The sequence below is a fragment of the Sycon ciliatum genome, chromosome 3, assembly GCF_964019385.1.
Source record: "Sycon ciliatum chromosome 3, ocSycCili1.1, whole genome shotgun sequence".
Taxonomy (NCBI): Eukaryota; Metazoa; Porifera; class Calcarea; order Leucosolenida; family Sycettidae; genus Sycon; species Sycon ciliatum.
The window spans coordinates 23,597,124-23,612,209 of NC_088645.1; positions in this window are offsets into that span (position 1 = coordinate 23,597,124).

Here is a 15,086-nt window from a genome sequence, read left to right on the forward strand (position 1 = left end):
CCCACATTGACTTCGGGATCTTCTGTCCATGTATTCAAGAAAGAGCTGCGCAAACATTCTTGTCAGTATTCAGGTCTACTCGCTGGCATGCCGTTACCATGTTCATCGTAGATCCCCACCCCTTTTTCCCAATCTGTACTCTCTTGTACCATCATCCTTCAATGCGACGGGCCCCACAATAGGCAGTCAGCCTTTGGGTCATCCTAATAAAGTTATTATTATTATTATAATAGTGGAGTGCCCCTGGTACACAAGGAAATACACTGCCACTTGCAGCAGCAGCTACAGTTCTCCTACGACAATTTCCAGGTGCATGCTCTTCCAGGGGTCTAGCCAAAGGGGGGGGGGGGGGGTAGGAGGCACAGCGCCCCCCCTCCCCCGTGACAAAGTGAAGTAAAGATTATTTGAAACTCGGGTATTGAGCCAATAATAAATGTAGAAAGGAAAGGATATCTGACTGTATAATAGTATCTGGCTACAGTGGTGGAGAATTAGTCTTAGCTCAGTGCGAAGTGCAATAATTAAACTAAACACTAATATGGGGATTTGTATGCAAAATGTCACTAAAAGCGTCATTTCGTTCTTATAAAAGCACGGATGACCGCGATTGGCCCATATGTTGTAGTCTTTTGGACGCTGAGTCGATTGGTTTTGGTCCGAAAAGGCTGCGATGCAGTGTTCCTCCTTTATTCCCAATCGAACATGGTTGAACAAGCGGTCACGTGCTCCTGGGTGCCCAAATCACCTGGTCACCACGCCAGCAGGCGACAACTTTCACACCAAGGTTCAACTGGAGTGACAGGACTGCACCCAAAAAAGGTCAAACAGGCTAGTAAGTTGTACCCTGCAGGCGAGTTGACCAGGTGACTGGCATACGCAGGAGCACGTGACCGCTTGTTCAACCATGTTCGATTGGGAATAAAGGAGGAACGCTGCATCGCAGCCTTTTCGGACCAAAACCAATCGACTCAGCGTCCAAAAGACTACAACATATGGGCCAATCGCGGTCATCCATGCTTTAAAATTGAAATGGCGCTTTTAGTGACATTTTGCATACAAATCCCCATCTAGTAGGGCGCAGTCACCCAGTTTCGGTGGAAGTGCGCGAGTTCGATTGGGATTCAAGTAGGAAGGGAGCGTCTAAGCTTCCTCGGACCACGACCATTCGACTCAGCACCCCGAAGACTGGTGAAATTTTAATTTTTGCCTTAACTTCCCCTTTAAAAAAACAGAAATAGAAACGTTCCCATCGTTTCCTAGCACAAAAGGTCTAAACAGAACGAATAATGTTCATCACCGCGGCGCCAAGGGTGTAGCACCCGCTACGACTGGTACGGCCATGGCCGTACCACTTTTCGAAAAGTGTGGTCGGTCTGGAACGTGCAAACCCGTAATAAAAAAATCAGGATCCATCCAGATGCATATGCGCACATATGACCTTTTTCTAGACTCGTAGATCTGTTGTGCATCTGCAGTCGTTCTGAGTACTGACACATGTACTCGACTTGACTGCACAGTCAGTGTGCCAGAAGTTCCAAGAACGCAGGATTTTGTGTCTTTTTTACAAAAAATTCCGGGGGAGGTCCCCGGACCCCCTCCAACAGGGCCTTCGGCCGCGCCGACCTTCGGTCGTACCACTTCCAAAACCCCTCCTACGCCCCTGGCGGCGCCATCCATTTTGATAGGAGGGGAATGCCAAGAAACCCACGGACTGTCACCACCTGCAGGCCATGAGCCATGACGCATAGCTTGAACATACACTCGACTTCACTTATAACGAACTCGAATGTAGCGGCTTTCTTGCCAGTATCCATGTCCATAAAATAACATTTACGTTATCGCCGAAGCCCCTATCACTGTTTTGGTAACTAAATACTTGAACTGAGATGTTGCGACTTCGGCGGTAAGTGTAGAAGAAGGCGGCTAGTCGGTCCTAACGTTGGAGCTCGCGCTTCCTGCCGACCGACTGACACTTGACTGACTCACGACTGCAGGCTGGAGCACACGAGAAGAATACCGGGCCGTCCACTCGGCAAACCTGCAGTCAGTCGGCAGGAAGCGCGAGTACCAACCTTTGGAGTAGCCACCTTTTTTCTAAAATACTTTACTGAAATACGTATACACAATAATTATCAGTCACTCTAAAGCTCTACTGCGTCTGAGCCTGAGGCCTAACAGGGTCGACACGGTCTAAACAGCTAGCACTCCCGAGATTGTGTATCAAAAATAAATAATGATGAAGACTTCCATTAGTTCCGTCGGCCTGGCGGCGCTGGAATACCCAAACATTACCCTCCGAGTCCCTGTGCACACAATACACTGACTGTACACTCATGTGCTTACCGAGATCCACAACGACTGCCTTGTGTCCGCGGCTCCTGGCAGCGGCAACTCGTCTTCTTCACTCGATTTGCGTGTTGCTAGCACCGTATGTGGGAGCTTGCCCTTTTTCATGTCGACTTGAATTCTCACTTGACTGCCTCACGACTGCTATCCAGAGCACACGAGAAGTCCATCGAACCTTAGACTCGGCAAACTTGCAAGAAAGCACAACTCCCTGCTCAATACGCAGTGTTTGAAAGTTGTTTCGGGGAATTCACCGCCAAGCCAGTTGAGCTTCAGACGGCTAATGAAGTAGCTTGCTCTGCGTCGATCATCTATCCAAACATCATGAGCGTTACTCACTTACATTACCGCTCGGCTCCGTTTTCGAGCGCGATAAAAACCTATCGAACTCCAGCCAAAAGCGTGAACCAGTGTCGCCCATGGAGGTGCAGAACAAGTGCTGAGGATAATCCGATTGTTGGCCATTCACACGCTGTTGCCTCCGAACCATCTTGTCGCAAGTCCGTGTTGCGTGCAGCGCAGCGCAGGGGCCAACCGTACGAAGAGGAGGTCGTATGTAGCGACTTCGGCGATAAGTGAGGAACTGGGCATTGCTACCTACGGAGCGGCTCGTGCCTTTCCTAACGACTTTAACCGACACTTCACTGACGGACACTCACAACTACCACCCAGAGCACACGAGAAGTCCCTGAACCTTCGACTTGCAAACCTGGAAGAAAGCACGACTCCATGCTCAATGCACAGTGGTTGGGGGATATCACACCTTACTCAGTTGAGCTTGAGTAGGCTAATGAAAGTTGGGTTTCGAGAGTACTGCACTGCGTTATGACTGTAGTGCTCCCCGAGACTAAACATCACTACGGATACCACCTTACATTGACACTCTGTTTCCAGCGTGACAAACACCTGGCACCCTCCAGAGAGCGGCGTGAGTCAGTGTCGCCCATGGAGGTGCAGAACAAGCAGTGAAGACTGTTGGCCATTCACAACACTGTTGCCTCCAAAGCATCTTGGCGAAATCCTGCACTGGGGGACCACTGTACGAGGAGGAGGAGGAGGAGGCTGTAGCGACTTCAGCGACAACTGAAGCACTGTGCCGCTGCTTATACGCGCGACAGCTCGCGCTTTTCCTGGCCACTTATAGGGTGCGTTCGAATTGTCTTCATTAATATTATTAATTAACTTTTCGAACAAATTCTTTATAAAAGGAGATTACACATTGACAGTAGTTGAAGTTTCCCAATAGAACGATTTCTATCATTTTAAGAGTTTTTGAGTGTCATTGCGATCGACCATCTCTTCCAAACTCTTCGGAACAAATCCACCTCTCCCATCGGATGAGGTTGTGGAGTTTCGAGGAGTTTCGAGGAGACTTTCGTTTTCTGAAGAGGCAAAAAAGCCACCTCGTCAGAAAAACGAAACTCCTCTAAAAGTCAAAGAGTGACGATTCGAACGCGCCCTTAGTAGCAGAGCTGACTAACAACTGCTATCCTGAGCATACGAGAAGCCTTTTTATTTTTGTATTTCGGCCAGTTGGCTACTATTTTACATTTCGTCTTGGGGGTTAGACAAGGGGAAGTGTAGCCATGCCGGAGCGTGAGCCCGCCTTTCGGCAAGTCCATCGAACCTTCCACTCGGCTAACCTGCAAAGCCGCACTACTCCCTGCTCAATACACACCGAGTGTGTTGTTGTTGTTGTTGTTTATTTATTTTACATCGCATGGCAAACGGGCAGTTCTGCCCAATATTATGAAAGCGATGACAACCAGTAAGAAGAGTCAGAAATGAAGAAAAAATAAATGAAATAAAAATACGAAAAACGGAAGTAGCAATGAGGGGAGGCAGGGTCAAGGCGAGCAGAAAAATAGATCTCAAATTTACAAGTCGAGTCATCGTAGCATGATTCTATCGAGCCTCATCAGCAGGTTACGAAAGCCATTACATTTAACCGAAGTAAAATACGCGTAGCATGCGTTTGAATTCACGGACAGATACTATGGACTTCATACAGTCGGGCAGGCCATTCCAGAGTCGGCAGCTGGCTAGAAGCGGTCGGCATGCGCCAGAAGCACTGTGGGCCAGGGGGAGGGGAAGGTTGCGTCCCAACTGACCTCGAGTGGTCATGCCTGTCGACGGGCCTTGCAATACAATTCGGGACGACAACAGCTCACTGACGATTCCAGAACGGATTCTAAATGTCAGGAGTAGGAGCTTGCATTCCCCTCGTTCCAGCACTGGGCAGACACCCAGCCTGGTGTACAGGGGAAGAGTGTGGGCCAATGGGTGCTCATCGGCCACGCAACGGATGCAACGTTTATCCAGTTTGGCTAATGTGTCCCGCTGCTCAGCGGACAGTCCTGGGAGAAACGCATTCGACGCATATAGAATGTCCGGTATGACAAGGGCAGAGTAATACAGCATCGCCTGCCGCACTGTTAGGCAGTGCCGGATCTGGTGGAGGATCCGCAGCTTCATAGCCGTGCGTCGGACGATAGAGGTGACTTGCGGTGACCAGCGAAGATTTTCGTCCAGAGTGACTCCGAGGTAGCGAGCCGTACTGGTCTGGGCAAGAGGCGTGCCAGTGCAAGTAATGTGGAGGTCGAGGTGTGCCTGCCGTCCAGCTTTGATTGTGTCGGGGAATTCACTCACCCGTCGTCAGTTAATAGGATCAAGTTGGCTAATGCAGTTGTTGCTCTCGATCTACAAGCCCAAACATCACTAGGGAAACCTACTAACTTGTTCTTACAGTTATGCTTCGTTTCTAGAGCGACAAACACCTCGCCAACTCCTGACAACACGAGTCAGTGTCGAGCATGAGGTGCAGAACGACGTTTCTCCAAAAGGCATTTCACAGAATGACAGTTCACCGCCAATGCCGATTCACGGAAATATCTATTCATCGAATTTCATTCACAGAATTCTGTTGCGTCGAATCCCGGTTCACAGACGCAATTCTTCACCGAATGACTTGTAATTACTGGTACAAATACTTCCTATTGACTGTTTTCTCATTTTCTCAAGTGCAGCTTTATCGAGCCACACTTTTTATTCTATCGCCATCATAATATTGGGCATCAATGCCCGTTTGGTTTGCGATGTAAAATAAGACTTCAAACAAACAAAAAAAATGGACAGTTCACCGAATATTACATACTGTACGAGTACCGGTAATAGTATATTGGCCCAAATCAAAAATGTCCACATGGTGCAAATTTGCAATGTTTTTATAAGTGTGCTGTGGTGAAGACTGTGAAACGGATAGATACAATGTAGCTGGTTCATTTTTTGCATGACACCATAATACAATAAGTAACATGGAAAATGTCGGCTAAAGTTCTGCGATCGAGTTCACCTGCTAAACCAGATTTTGAGCAGTCAGGCGTGCACAGTAACGTGAGTCCATATAGAATGGATAGTGAAATGGACAGTGAAATGGACAGTGAAATGGACAGTGAAATGGACAGTGAAATGGACAGTGAAATGGACAGTGAAATGGACAGTGAAATGGACAGTGAAATGGACAGTGAAATGGACAGTGAAGTGGACAGTGAAATGGACAGTGAAATGGACAGTGAAATGGACAGTGAAATGGACAGTGAAATGGACAGTGAAATGGACAGTGAAATGGACAGTGAAATGGACAGTGAAATGGACAGTGAAATGGACAGTGAAATGGACAGTGAAATGGATAGTGAAATGGACAGTGAAATGGACAGTGAAATGGACAGTGAAATGGACAGTGAAATGGATAGTGAAATGGACAGTGAAATGGACAGTGAAATGGACAGTGAAATGGACAGTGAAATGGACAGTGAAATGGACAGTGAAATGGACAGTGAAATGGATAGTGAAATGGATAGTGAAATGGACAGTGAAATGGACAGTGAAATGGACAGTGAAATGGACAGTGAAATGGACAGTGAAATGGACAGTGAAATGGATAGTGAAATGGACAGTGAAATGGACAGTGAAATGGACAGTGAAATGGACAGTGAAATGGACAGTGAAATGGACAGTGAAGTGGACAGTGAAATGGACAGTGAAATGGACAGTGAAATGGACAGTGAAATGGACAGTGAAATGGACAGTGAAATGGACAGTGAAATGGACAGTGAAATGGACAGTGAAATGGACAGTGAAATGGACAGTGAAATGGACAGTGAAATGGACAGTGAAGTGGACAGTGAAATGGACAGTGAAATGGACAGTGAAATGGACAGTGAAATGGACAGTGAAATGGACAGTGAAGTGGACAGTGAAATGGACAGTGAAATGGACAGTGAAATGGACAGTGAAATGGACAGTGAAATGGACAGTGAAATGGACAGTGAAATGGACAGTGAAATGGACAGTGAAATGGGCAGTGAAATGGACAGTGAAATGGACAGTGAAATGGACAGTGAAATGGACAGTGAAATGGACAGTGAAATGGACAGTGAAATGGACAGTGAAATGGACAGTGAAATGGACAGTGAACGCTGGGAGTATATACAGCATCAAATTGTGGTGGCATTTGCCGGAAATTACCACATCACGGCTCCACAAAGAATGTCAGATTATGGGCAAAACACGCAAAACAAAAACTCGGGTGGCTGGCGCTGCTCACATGTGGTCACTACGGTACTAACCGTTCTTGTGTGCACGACCGGACGTTCCACCACTGATGGTGAAACAAAGGCGTTTTTCTGGTCCTGTCAGTTCTTAGACTTTTTTTTAAAAGCCTCTTAGTCTTATACGGGCAATCACAGAACGTGATATCACTGACCTGACGGCTGACGCAACAACTAAAGAAAAAGCAAACCAAAACAAACAAACAAATTTAAAAGTAAAAAGAAAATGAAACTTTTAAAAGATAGTCTCTGTTGGATCAGTCTGTACCCGTCACCCGGGCCCGTCAGCTCTTAGACCGCTGATGTAGTAAGTCTCAAAGTAGGTCAATACTTCCTCCGCCTCCGGGGAGAATTCACCTTCCAGTCTCTCAAAACATTCAGCAACGTCTCCCGGCGGGGAACGAATGCAAGGATTCAAGTACGAGGTGTATCGCTGGCATCAGCAACATGTTTTGGTGAACTGCTATGCAGTGAAACTGCTATTCTTTACAGGATTCGAATGTGATAATTATAATCCATGTCATCAGCGATATGTTTTCGATGAAACTGCTATTCTGTGAACCGAAATTCCGTGAACATGCTGTCGATGAACCTGTTTTCAGTGAACCTGACTTTCGGCGCAGTGAACAGTCGCTAAATCTGACACTCTGTGAAATGTCTCTCGCTGAAACGTCGTTCTGCGAATGGTCGCTCTGTGAACGCGTTTTCGGTGAACCGTCGGGAAAACCTAGATACCACAGGCCCTTAGGACGGTTGCTGTTTCACAACACTGTTGGAGTGTCTCCAAACCATCTTGTTGCAAACCCGCGATGGGGTCGACAGTACGAAGAAGAGATTTTTAACTTCGCACATTACTAGTATTCGCGAGAACTGGGTCTATTTAGCATCAATGTGGACATGTAGGAAAGAAGCAACGAAGGAAAGGAAAGGTGTGAAGAGATAATTAATAAGAAACCATGAAGCAGAGTAGCTCAGGATCCAGAGAATCTCAGGAATTGACTGATTGAGCTGGCCAGAGGTGCGAAGGGATATGCTTGGTCAGGTTTGCCAGACTAATAATATTATAATATGCTTGCTTAGTATGGAACAGTCAAGCATACGCACACACGGGCACATCGTGACATGGCATTTGACTTGAACACGAACGCGAAATTCGTCTTCCTATATAAAACATGTATTGGTTTGAGGGAAAGACACAAACGGGAAAATTCTGAAGAAAAAAATTGACTGTCACCACGTACCACCGCTATAATTATAAAACCTCCGTGATTTAATTTAAAAAATTAATATCGTTTTGTACGAGTATGATCATGCATGACTTTTTTTACGTCATGACACCGGCCTCGCACTCTCACTTCTATTATATTCTCCCCGAATTCAGACATTCCCTCTTCGACCACTGTCGCCTATAAACTCACTACTGTTTTGGCATACAGTACCAACACCTTGAGGGATTGACTAGCGCCATTGCTGTGTCTGCTTCTTTTGTTTTCTTTCTTAGTACATTTCTTGGTTCTTTTTCCCAACACACATGAAATTTCTCTGAGCAGGAGATCCCCTGGACAGGCCTTGAGCGTCTGGATATTCGCGTTACCAATGTGTAGTGAACGTTGTATATCCTTGAGTGACCGTTGTATATCCTTATAGACTTCTTTTTCCTTGGTGCAAGTCACACTCCATGTATGTTCTTCATTATCTTTACCTTTACTGGGTCTTCACACTGGCTATAGCCTCATCTTTTAATTTTTCTTCTTCCTTTTTTTGCCTCATCGGCGCTCTTTGAATTTGTGTGTCAACACTGTTGAGTTGTTCAATCTTAAATACATACTACTGCTATAAAAGCCTCTTGTACGGGCAAAAATATTCCTTATTTGTAGTTAGATCACGTTGTCAAGACAGTAGATATTACTAGTAACTGGTCTCGTCATCATCCTGTAACACCTGTAACAGTCGACAGTCTTTGTTGCCGTGGGACATAGCGTCGCAACCACTACCTGGGACATAGCTTATGCACATTTTCGCTGCGCTCACCTTCCCCTCATACGATAGGTTCTACCAAGAGTACATAGTACTAGTTAACCTGGTTATGATTGTACTCTTGGTTCTACCATAACCTTGAACCTTCCAAGCTGGATGGCGCCGTTGGTTTGGGCACTGGAGATTTGTTAGTTGCCACAACTTGCCAGGTGTCAGGACTTTGAATGTCTCAGTAACGTTAATCTATTAGTGTTTACTAGTAGTTTAATTATTGCACTTCGCACTGAGTTAAGACTAATTCTCCACCACTGTAACTAGATACTATTATACAGTCAGATATCCTTTCCTTTCTACATTTATTATTGGCTCAATACCCGAGTTTCAAATAATCTTTACTTCAGGATTACCCAAAGGCCGACGCCTATCGCGGGGATCTCCTATTTGCTTATTATCTTGTTACAGTAGCGGACAGTTATTCATACTTGGCAAGTACATGTAACTCGTAGCCTGTAATATCCTTTTACATTTGACGGCTCAGTGCGAGGTCATCTGCGCGGTCGTAAATTTTCTATTTTTCTCCACTTTCCAGGACCATAATAATTATGTCAACTGTTGCTATAGTAGTAATAGTAGTAGTAGTAGTAGTAGTAGTAGTAGTAGTAGTAGTAGTAGTAGTAGTAGTAGTAGTAGTAGTAGTAGTAGTAGTAGTAGTAGTAGTAGTAGTAGTAGTAGTAGTAGTAGTAGTAGTAGTAGTAGTAGTAGTAGTAGTAGTAGTAGTAGTAGTAGTAGTAGTAGTAGTAGTAGTAGTAGTAGTAGTAGTAGTAGTAGTAGTAGTAGTAGTAGTAGTAGTAGTAGTAGTAGTAGTAGTAGTAGTAGTAGTAGTAGTAGTAGTAGTAGTAGTAGTAGTAGTAGTAGTAGTAGTAGTAGTAGTAGTAGTAGTAGTAGTAGTAGTAGTAGTAGTAGTAGTAGTAGTAGTAGTAGTAGTAGTAGTAGTAGTAGTAGTAGTAGTAGTAGTAGTAGTAGTAGTAGTAGTAGTAGTAGTAGTAGTAGTAGTAGTAGTAGTAGTAGTAGTAGTAGTAGTAGTAGTAGTAGTAGTAGTAGTAGTAGTAGTAGTAGTAGTAGTAGTAGTAGTAGTAGTAGTAGTAGTAGTAGTAGTAGTAGTAGTAGTAGTAGTAGTAGTAGTAGTAGTAGTAGTAGTAGTAGTAGTAGTAGTAGTAGTAGTAGTAGTAGTAGTAGTAGTAGTAGTAGTAGTAGTAGTAGTAGTAGTAGTAGTAGTAGTAGTAGTAGTAGTAGTAGTAGTAGTAGTAGTAGTAGTAGTAGTAGTAGTAGTAGTAGTAGTAGTAGTAGTAGTAGTAGTAGTAGTAGTAGTAGTAGTAGTAGTAGTAGTAGTAGTAGTAGTAGTAGTAGTAGTAGTAGTAGTAGTAGTAGTAGTAGTAGTAGTAGTAGTAGTAGTAGTAGTAGTAGTAGTAGTAGTAGTAGTAGTAGTAGTAGTAGTAGTAGTAGTAGTAGTAGTAGTAGTAGTAGTAGTAGTAGTAGTAGTAGTAGTAGTAGTAGTAGTAGTAGTAGTAGTAGTAGTAGTAGTAGTAGTAGTAGTAGTAGTAGTAGTAGTAGTAGTAGTAGTAGTAGTAGTAGTAGTAGTAGTAGTAGTAGTAGTAGTAGTAGTAGTAGTAGTAGTAGTAGTAGTAGTAGTAGTAGTAGTAGTAGTAGTAGTAGTAGTAGTAGTAGTAGTAGTAGTAGTAGTAGTAGTAGTAGTAGTAGTAGTAGTAGTAGTAGTAGTAGTAGTAGTAGTAGTAGTAGTAGTAGTAGTAGTAGTAGTAGTAGTAGTAGTAGTAGTAGTAGTAGTAGTAGTAGTAGTAGTAGTAGTAGTAGTAGTAGTAGTAGTAGTAGTAGTAGTAGTAGTAGTAGTAGTAGTAGTAGTAGTAGTAGTAGTAGTAGTAGTAGTAGTAGTAGTAGTAGTAGTAGTAGTAGTAGTAGTAGTAGTAGTAGTAGTAGTAGTAGTAGTAGTAGTAGTAGTAGTAGTAGTAGTAGTAGTAGTAGTAGTAGTAGTAGTAGTAGTAGTAGTAGTAGTAGTAGTAGTAGTAGTAGTAGTAGTAGTAGTAGTAGTAGTAGTAGTAGTAGTAGTAGTAGTAGTAGTAGTAGTAGTAGTAGTAGTAGTAGTAGTAGTAGTAGTAGTAGTAGTAGTAGTAGTAGTAGTAGTAGTAGTAGTAGTAGTAGTAGTAGTAGTAGTAGTAGTAGTAGTAGTAGTAGTAGTAGTAGTAGTAGTAGTAGTAGTAGTAGTAGTAGTAGTAGTAGTAGTAGTAGTAGTAGTAGTAGTAGTAGTAGTAGTAGTAGTAGTAGTAGTAGTAGTAGTAGTAGTAGTAGTAGTAGTAGTAGTAGTAGTAGTAGTAGTAGTAGTAGTAGTAGTAGTAGTAGTAGTAGTAGTAGTAGTAGTAGTAGTAGTAGTAGTAGTAGTAGTAGTAGTAGTAGTAGTAGTAGTAGTAGTAGTAGTAGTAGTAGTAGTAGTAGTAGTAGTAGTAGTAGTAGTAGTAGTAGTAGTAGTAGTAGTAGTAGTAGTAGTAGTAGTAGTAGTAGTAGTAGTAGTAGTAGTAGTAGTAGTAGTAGTAGTAGTAGTAGTAGTAGTAGTAGTAGTAGTAGTAGTAGTAGTAGTAGTAGTAGTAGTAGTAGTAGTAGTAGTAGTAGTAGTAGTAGTAGTAGTAGTAGTAGTAGTAGTAGTAGTAGTAGTAGTAGTAGTAGTAGTAGTAGTAGTAGTAGTAGTAGTAGTAGTAGTAGTAGTAGTAGTAGTAGTAGTAGTAGTAGTAGTAGTAGTAGTAGTAGTAGTAGTAGTAGTAGTAGTAGTAGTAGTAGTAGTAGTAGTAGTAGTAGTAGTAGTAGTAGTAGTAGTAGTAGTAGTAGTAGTAGTAGTAGTAGTAGTAGTAGTAGTAGTAGTAGTAGTAGTAGTAGTAGTAGTAGTAGTAGTAGTAGTAGTAGTAGTAGTAGTAGTAGTAGTAGTAGTAGTAGTAGTAGTAGTAGTAGTAGTAGTAGTAGTAGTAGTAGTAGTAGTAGTAGTAGTAGTAGTAGTAGTAGTAGTAGTAGTAGTAGTAGTAGTAGTAGTAGTAGTAGTTGTAGTAGCAGTAGCAGTAGCAGTAGCAGTAGCAGTAGCAGTAGCAGTAGCAGTAGCAGTAGCAGTAGCAGTAGCAGTAGCAGTAGCAGTAGCAGTAGCAGTAGGAGTAGGAGTAGGAGTAGTAGTAGTAGTAGTAGTAGTAGTAGTAGTAGTAGTAGTAGTAGTAGTAGTAGTAGTAGTAGTAGTAGTAGTAGTAGTAGTAGTAGTAGTAGTAGTAGTAGTAGTAGTAGTAGTAGTAGTAGTAGTAGTAGTAGTAGTAGTAGTAGTAGTAGTAGTAGTAGTAGTAGTAGTAGTAGTAGTAGTAGTAGTAGTAGTAGTAGTAGTAGTAGTAGTAGTAGTAGTAGTAGTAGTAGTAGTAGTAGTAGTAGTAGTAGTAGTAGTAGTAGTAGTAGTAGTAGTAGTAGTAGTAGTAGTAGTAGTAGTAGTAGTAGTAGTAGTAGTAGTAGTAGTAGTAGTAGTAGTAGTAGTAGTAGTAGTAGTAGTAGTAGTAGTAGTAGTAGTAGTAGTAGTAGTAGTAGTAGTAGTAGTAGTAGTAGTAGTAGTAGTAGTAGTAGTAGTAGTAGTAGTAGTAGTAGTAGTAGTAGTAGTAGTAGTAGTAGTAGTAGTAGTAGTAGTAGTAGTAGTAGTAGTAGTAGTAGTAGTAGTAGTAGTAGTAGTAGTAGTAGTAGTAGTAGTAGTAGTAGTAGTAGTAGTAGTAGTAGTAGTAGTAGTAGTAGTAGTAGTAGTAGTAGTAGTAGTAGTAGTAGTAGTAGTAGTAGTAGTAGTAGTAGTAGTAGTAGTAGTAGTAGTAGTAGTAGTAGTAGTAGTAGTAGTAGTAGTAGTAGTAGTAGTAGTAGTAGTAGTAGTAGTAGTAGTAGTAGTAGTAGTAGTAGTAGTAGTAGTAGTAGTAGTAGTAGTAGTAGTAGTAGTAGTAGTAGTAGTAGTAGTAGTAGTAGTAGTAGTAGTAGTAGTAGTAGTAGTAGTTGGCTGGTGCGCTCGTGGAGGATGGTTGCTTGATTTGGAGCTCTGACGATTAACAACTGACTGAGGAGGAAGCTTGGACACCTATTTTATGGTACTGTACTCTTTTCTATTCTTGGTGTTGGGTTGTGTTGTGTTCTTGGCTGCTTTCCTTGCAAGTATTCGTGTTCTCACTTGTTTGTGTGGCGTCCTCTGGGACCGTCACCTTTTTCTCATCTCGGCTCCCTACCCCGCATTACCTTACCCTCCTTGCGTTCTATGTTAGAGTATTTCCCAGTGCAACCAATTGCGCAGATAGCGCCCCCGCGTCATTTATCACCCTTAACTAGTGAAGTTTTTGGTGGCGGACTCCAATTGCTGGCGCTACTCTTTGCATTTCCTCTGTTTCTCAGTATTGAATCACCACCTTCCAGGAGCTGTGAGGTATTAGCTCCGGAGCCAGTTTTCACGCAATGCCCTGTGTTCATCATGCCTAAATGCTGCAAGTGTAACGCATTGGGCTCTTGTGCCAATTGCAGCTGCGCAAAGAATAGTGTCAGTTGTGACAGTTGCGTCCCGCTTTCAAAGGGGAGATGCAGAAACACTAACTGTAGCAAGGCGCCAAGAAGTTGCGCCTCCGTTGCAGCACCAGATGGTACTCAGTCTGCACTAGCTGGTAGTGGACAAACAGCCTCTACGAGGACACAGGACCTCCAGTCAGCATCAGCCTCTGCTTTGGCATGCAGCCAATCATTGCCTTCTACTGCGGACGTTAATCTTCTGGCATTTCTCGATTCAACGCAGTCGTTAACCACCGATGCATCGCAGCCGGAGGCCAGCTCACAGATGTCAATGCAGGAGTTGCGGCAGGCGTCGCAGCATCCAGACTCTCCGACCCCAGCCGTGTCGCAGCGGCCAGCGTCTACCACCTCATCTACTCCGCTAGCCAGTCAGTCCCAGCCACAGCAGCCGGCACGAGACAACTCCAGTGCAGAGGCGGCGCACGATTTGAGCCCTTTGCCGACTGCTCCTGAGGGTCAACCGGACAGCCTGCAGGGGGCGTATGAAGAGTGTGTGACTTGGAGGAGAAATTTGTTTATTGTTCCCTTCGGAGCAGCCGGGAAGCAATTTGTTGAGGAAATTGCACGACTGGTTCGCATATTTTCCGACGCGGCGCCCAACCGTGAACGAGCCTGGACATCAATAGCTGTCGCGTGCCACCTCCTGTTGCAGAAACCGCACGGACAGGGCTCCTCCTCCGAACACGGAACTCACCTGACGCGTCGACTTGCTGTTTGGAAGTCAGGAGACATCAACACCCTGCTGCGTGAATGCCGATGCATCCAGGCGCATCTTCCGGCACACCATACCCGGAACGTCGATCAGTCAGGCCAAATTGACGACACCTTGTTTTCAAAACTCGTATGTTCTGGGAAAACGCAGTCAGCCATTCGGATGGTCTGCTCCAGTGGCTCGGGTGGAGTGTTGTCAATGAGTGACACTGTCAGCGGCAGCCCAGGTTCAACAGTACGTGACATTCTGCTTGATAAGCATCCCCAGCCTGCTGTACCTCCGGATGACGCTCTCCTGCAGGGGCATGACGCGGCTACCCCTCAAGATCCGATCCTTTTTGCCAGGCTCACAGGAGCGCTGATCAAGCAGATAAGCCGTCAAATGTCCGGAGCGGCCGGTCCATCGGGCCTGGACTCTGATGCGTGGAAACGCATGTTGACCTGCTTCGCTGCAGCGTCTGACCAGCTCTGTGCGGCAATGGCAGAAGCAGGAAAACGCTTATGCACCCAGGAAGTCCCACCAGAAGAGCTAAGTTCGTTCACTGCGGCCCGCCTCATCCCACTGGACAAGCAACCGGGGGTGCGCCCTATCGCTGTTGGGGAGGTTTTCCGGAGACTAATTGGCAAAGCTGTGATGAAGGTAATTCAGTATGATGCCATGCACGCCACAGCCCCTCGTCAACTCTGTGTTGGTGTTCCGTCTGGGTGTGAAGCTGCTGTGCATACGATGACCGACATGCTTGCCTCGCCGGAGGTGGAGGGTGTGCTCTTGGTCGATGCCACCAACGCTTTCAACGCTATGAACCGCACAGCAGCCCTACA